Below are 6000 nucleotides of genomic sequence, written 5' to 3'. Positions count from 1 at the left end.
AACCTACAGTACCAGTACATCTTTGGACTGTCGGAGGAAAATGGAGGACCTGCAGAAATCCACACTGTGGCACGTCTGCCTCAAACCCAGTTTGAATGAGGATGGCGACACAAAGAAGGCAGGAGGCAGGTATGCAGCTTCACAAGGCAGAGGCTTTATTGCCCTTTAGGTTATAAAATTGTGCTATTCAAAAGTTGAGAGATACAGAGGGAGAGAGACTGGAGATCAGAAATCAGAAACTTTTATTCACCAAGTACAAGATATACAAGGAATTTCTCTTGGTGCAGGTGTCAACTTATAAATTCCAATAAGATAAAAGTAACAAAAAATAAATCTACAGATAAAAACAAATCTCAGTGATACGTACAGTTTAAACGTATATACAGTTGAGTAATAAAATGTACAGTGAATACTGCGTATATTTACAGAAAATATCGGTAGCATGTGCCGTTAAATGAAAATGTACAACTGATCACAGAGGAGGGATGAGAGACGTGTCCTTGTTTATAAGAACTCTGGCCTGGGAGAAGAAGCTGTGCAGGTGTCGGTTAGTCCCGGTTTGTAGGGCTCTCACACTCGGTCTCTGCTGAGAGAGAAGTCGCTGGAAGAGAGAGTGGCCGGGGTTGTGAGGGGTCAGCCACGATTTTCCCTGCCCTAAGAGAAAGAGGGAGTGCAGCTGCTAAGAGGAAGAAATCTAGGGGTTCCCCCTTTTTATGGGGTGCAGTGGGAGAGGATAAGCTGCTAGGGAGAAGGTCAGGGGCGACAACACAGCCCAAGACCCCTGGAATGCTGCAATGCAAACATACAAACCTCATGCAGATAGCACCCCAGGTCCAGAGTCAAACCCAGGGCTCCAGCACTGCAGGGGAGCAATGCTAAACCACCGTGCCGCCTTTTAATCCAGAAATAAGATAACTTAAAACTGCCACCTCCCCGTTTTATAATTTTAATTAATCAGAACATACAGATATTTTTACAAATGTCAAAAGATCAGAAAACACAAAAACATCTAGTTTTGAAATCCATCTAGCACTGCTAATAGCCTTAATGTTGTCATCCTTTTATCGAATCCTTTCTTACAAATGGTAAGATTCACGCATTTCCTGTCCAATAGCAAATCTGTGAGTACAACATGAAATGGAAAAAAAAAGTATTTGCAACAAAGAAGGAATTCACACCTTTGACATGGTAGCTGTAAGCGTCAGCAAAGATTGCACTGATAAAGCAGATCAGCAAATGTGTCGACCTGATATCAAACAGCGCCAACAACCACAACGGTTGCAAGATCACTCCTTGAGAGAGAGATTCTTCCGAACAAGCCTATTTGATGTAGGGAAACGGAACCGGATGCACACAGAGAAAAACAAGCAACATTCATTTGGAAGGAAATAAGTGGTGCCATACAACTGCAGAAGAAAAGCAAAGAAAAAAAAATTCTTAAATATAAGGTTAAAAAAACAAAGGTGCCCCTCACATCAAAATCTGAAAAACGGAATGTAGTGATTTCACTAAATCCTTTAGAAAGGCCCTGATTTGAGTCAAATCTGAGATTTCTTCTTTAAAATGTGGATTAAGAACACTTTAGATTCAGTTCAATTCAGATAAAAGTAAACGACCAGATAGGAATAAATAAATATGTAATTAACAAATGTCTACATTAGGTCTTCAGCTCCGATGTCTTTTGTAATATGAAGTCTGTTTACCTAGTTACTGTAAGTGCACTGGGGAGTGCTTTTCTCCTCAACTCAGAAACTGAGATTTGAAGGAGAGGTGTTCTGCCAGAGTGCAACAGCTTCATGTAAGTGAGAAAACGGAACTGTGTGGTGGATACATCAACAGCAGTATTGGACAGAGCACCAGATCACCACCGTCATGCTCCCCTGTCTTTCAACCCATCCTGATCCTCTACGTCTCCTCCCCTGATGTCCTTCTCCACTTACTTTCGGATTATACCGCCTGCATAGGGTCCTGTACTACGTTTCACCGGAGCCTGGGCTGGCTCCTGTTACAGTGGTATGCTTTGGATCATGAGCAGTTCCTTTTTTTCTCCACACTTTCAACTTTCCATCACTCTGGTACAGGTTAATTGTCTTCTCATCTGTCTATAAGACTTTGTCCCAGAACTCTACAGGCTTTTTATGTACTTTTTTAGCCAACTGTAACCTGTTTTTGTCTGTTCTTGAGGCTTGCCAGTGGTTGCATCTTGTGGTGAACCCTCTGAGGTTATGCTGGTGTATTCTTCTCTTTATGGTAGTCTTGACATATCTAAGCCAAAATCCTGGAGAGTGTTCCTGATCTGCTCAACAGTCGAAAAGTTTTTCTTCACGACTGAAAGTATTCTTCAGTCATCCACTACTGTGGTCTTCCGTGGTCTACCAAGTCGTTTGCTACTGCTAAGCTCACCAGTGTGTTCATTCCTTTTAACAATGTACCAAACAGTTGATTTTGGCTAGTTGATGTGGCCAGCAGCCATATCACTCAGAAACTCACAATTGGCAACCCCCTGAAGTTCAGCAGGTGTGAGGCTAGTCAGTACCTGGGTGGGAGACCTCCTGGGAAAAACTAAGGTTGCTGCTGGAAGAGGTGTTAGTGGGGCCAGCAGGGGGTGCTCACACTGTAGTCCATGTGGGTCCTAATGCCCCAGTATAGTGATGGGGGACACATCTAGAATCAACTCTAGACCTTCTGTTAGCTCTCTTGTGCATGTACTAACGATGCAAGGACACACAGCTGGCCAAGACACAACTGAGCAGCCAATCGTCCAATTACTTTTGGTCCCCTAAATTGGGAGGACTATTTATAAAAAGAAATGTGATTCCTATATGGTTCACTCAATATATACGTAAATACCCTCAAATTAGAGCTGACATTCTGCACTTTAACTTCATAGTCATTGTTTCATTTCAAATCCAGTGTGGTGGTGAACAGAGCCAAAACAACAAAAATTGTGTCACTGTCAAAATACATAAAGACTGCACTGTACTTTGGGCCTAGAGTTTTGAGAAGCCTTTACTCTCTTTCACTCTGTCTCTTTGCGGACTGCACTGTACATTCCCTTTATGACCTTGCCCCACATCTTGTCAGAATATGATGAAATGAGTGGATGAATAGCAACATAGCTCGACTGAAAAGTAGTGTAACACATACGGCCAACAGGCACTGTGTAAGAGCTGGCTTAGCAGAGCGGTGACGTCACCGCCCTTCCCTGTAATAGCAGGACTCCAGGCGGTGGGCTGTAGGGAGATCTCTCTTTAGCTCACCAGGCTGGGTCCCTGTTGAGTGATGCCGGAGGCCTGGGTTCGTGTCTCTGACAGTGTGGGGCCAACCTGTGTAGGCAGCAGGCGAGGGCGCCCACCTGAACCCTGTTGTGTTACAGTAGGCTACAGATTTATTCATAATCCCAATGACACACAAACTAAAAACTGGGGAATGTGTCTCATTTTAAAAATATTGTAGTGTAATGATGTAATGATAATAGCACTACACAGAACAAAGTCATATTTGTCATATATAATCATTTGAAATTCCAGAAAGAGTGTCAAATATACTCCCTCAGTATTTCCATGCATTTTCCATCTACTTCTTCCAATTCAGGGTCATGGGGAACAAAAGCCTATCCTTAACTTTATCTTTAAATAAAATTCATCAACAACACATCTGCATTACAATTCATCTCTTTGGAAGTGAATGGAAGACCCTAGACAATAGAGGTCTCCTAATGTTTTCTGTTTCTCTGAGATACTGTATATAAGGACGACATACTGTATATGGAAGATATTAAATAGTGGCAGCGTCATGGTTAAGGTCAGAGAGTTCTTCAGACTGCAGGCAAGAGGTCATTGACATCCACAAGTTGGGAGATGGTTGGAAAAGAATTTTTAAAAAAATCTGCGATTTTGGACATGCTCATCAATATTGTGTAACCCTAAAAAATATTAAGTTTGTGTTGAGCAAAGACTCCATCATGTAAACCTTCAGACAATTTCCTTTTTACTTATAGATTTATACTATAGACTGAAATCTGTTAGAACATACCTGAATAATTTTCAAAACCACAGTTCAATTTCCTGCTTAGTTTCCTGTTTCCTGTTCAATATAACAATAACATGACACTGTTACCAGGCAATTTCATCTACTGAGGTCTGATGTCTGATTAGCTAAACACGTCACTGCTCTCAGTTAGGACTCACAGACATCTACTGTATTAATAGTCACTTATTGAATCTGTGCTCCTCAGCTTTGTCATTAGAACAGTATACTGAGTAATTTACTAAGGCTATGAGAAACATGAATTTCTTTATTTATGCCTCATTCACGGTGCCTTGATACAATATCCTGCTCAATATGATAATTTATATACTACTGTGATTGTTTAGAATTTGTGTATGCACCAAATGGCTAACAATATTTTTTGTAAGTATTAAGTGAAACATTTCCAAATTAGCCTTCACTTGAGCTACTCTCAAGACTAACACTAGGAGGAATGAAAAATTGAAACACAGAAAATGATGGGTAGTAATAAGATATTGTACATGTTTTACTGTATCTACTCTTTTTAACATTCCAGTGTCAATAAGGAGCCAATTAAGCCAATTAATCTACCAGTATGTCCTTGGATATACTATGGTTCATCTTCATATCATACAAACCTTTACCTGTGGACTGTGGGAGGAATCCAGAGCACCGGAAAGAAAACCTCATGAACCGAGAGAGAACATGCAAACTCCACACAGATAGCACTCCAGAAATTGAACCCAGTTCCCCAGACCTGCATAGCAGGAATACTAACCTCTGTACCACTGCCGTCCAAAGTTCATGCTTTCAACACAGTGCAATAGGTTTGGTTTTTAAAGGTTATTAAAAAGTGTGTTGCTGCTATAATCAAAGTATGTCTCAATTCATGAGGAAAACAGCCAAGTTGTTTAGCATACTACACCTTTTTATGTGTGTTTTTTGAAGTTGGAAGGTGATTTAACTCCACCTTTGAGAATTATTTGTTAATTCCTATTATCTAGTTGTTAATTATTCTTGAGAAACATAGAAAATCTAGATCTGACATCAATCAAGTTAATGTGTATACCATGTGTATAAATTAACGTTTCTTTAAATTGGTGTAAAATGAGCATTCTCCATCCATCAACACACAAAACAATTATGTTTGGGCAAAAGGTTTCCCAAGTAGCATATGAAATCTATAGAAAACATATTATACAGTAAAATAGAGCCACCTGGTGGTGAAAAACAATCATCTTTAAAACATTATAGCAAAATTATGTTTTATACAGTACCTCTGCTGGATTCTACTGTTTTCTTTGATTTTGAATTCCAGAACAGTGCTGAACTACTTTGGTTCTGATGGTCTTGTTGGTTTATTTTGAAGAAATCTGTACTGGAAGTGTTAATATTATAATTGTTATAAACAATTTAAAAGGTCTTCCTTTTTTCAGCCTTGAAAATTAAATTGGCCCTACTAGAATTCCGAAAATTAAGATTTAACGACACATTTTCAACACAAACCAGAGGACACTGTAGCTACATGTGACACATGTCATGTATATATTGCTGCAGCATATCCACAGGGTCATCTGCAGTCCACTGTGGTACATGACTACCTTTAATATTTCATTGATCATAGACAATACCATCTATCTGAAATTCTTTTTCACAAATTCATTTAGTTTAATGACATTCATCATTAAACTATCTTTAACACCAGACCAACACAACAACATGTGGTTTTATTGTGCCTGAAGGCAAAGTTTCTCCTGTTATTAATCTGGATTGTATTGGCACTAAAGTGTTACAATCTCAGATGGAGACTTAAAGACCACTGTCATGGAAGGCACTTTGCCTCTGGGAAATCTGGAAGCAACACCAAGCAGTGCTGCTGATGGAAGTCTTCAACTACCCCTTGGTATACCAGCTCCAACCCACACTAGACCAGGACCTGCAGCCCTACCCGGGTCTCCATCAACATTACCAGCCTAGCAAAAAGAGCTA

The sequence above is a fragment of the Atractosteus spatula genome, chromosome 4, assembly GCF_055471065.1.
Source record: "Atractosteus spatula isolate fAtrSpa1 chromosome 4, fAtrSpa1.hap1, whole genome shotgun sequence".
In the NCBI taxonomy this organism is placed as follows: domain Eukaryota; kingdom Metazoa; phylum Chordata; class Actinopteri; order Semionotiformes; family Lepisosteidae; genus Atractosteus; species Atractosteus spatula.
This window is presented reverse-complemented; position numbering follows the sequence as displayed.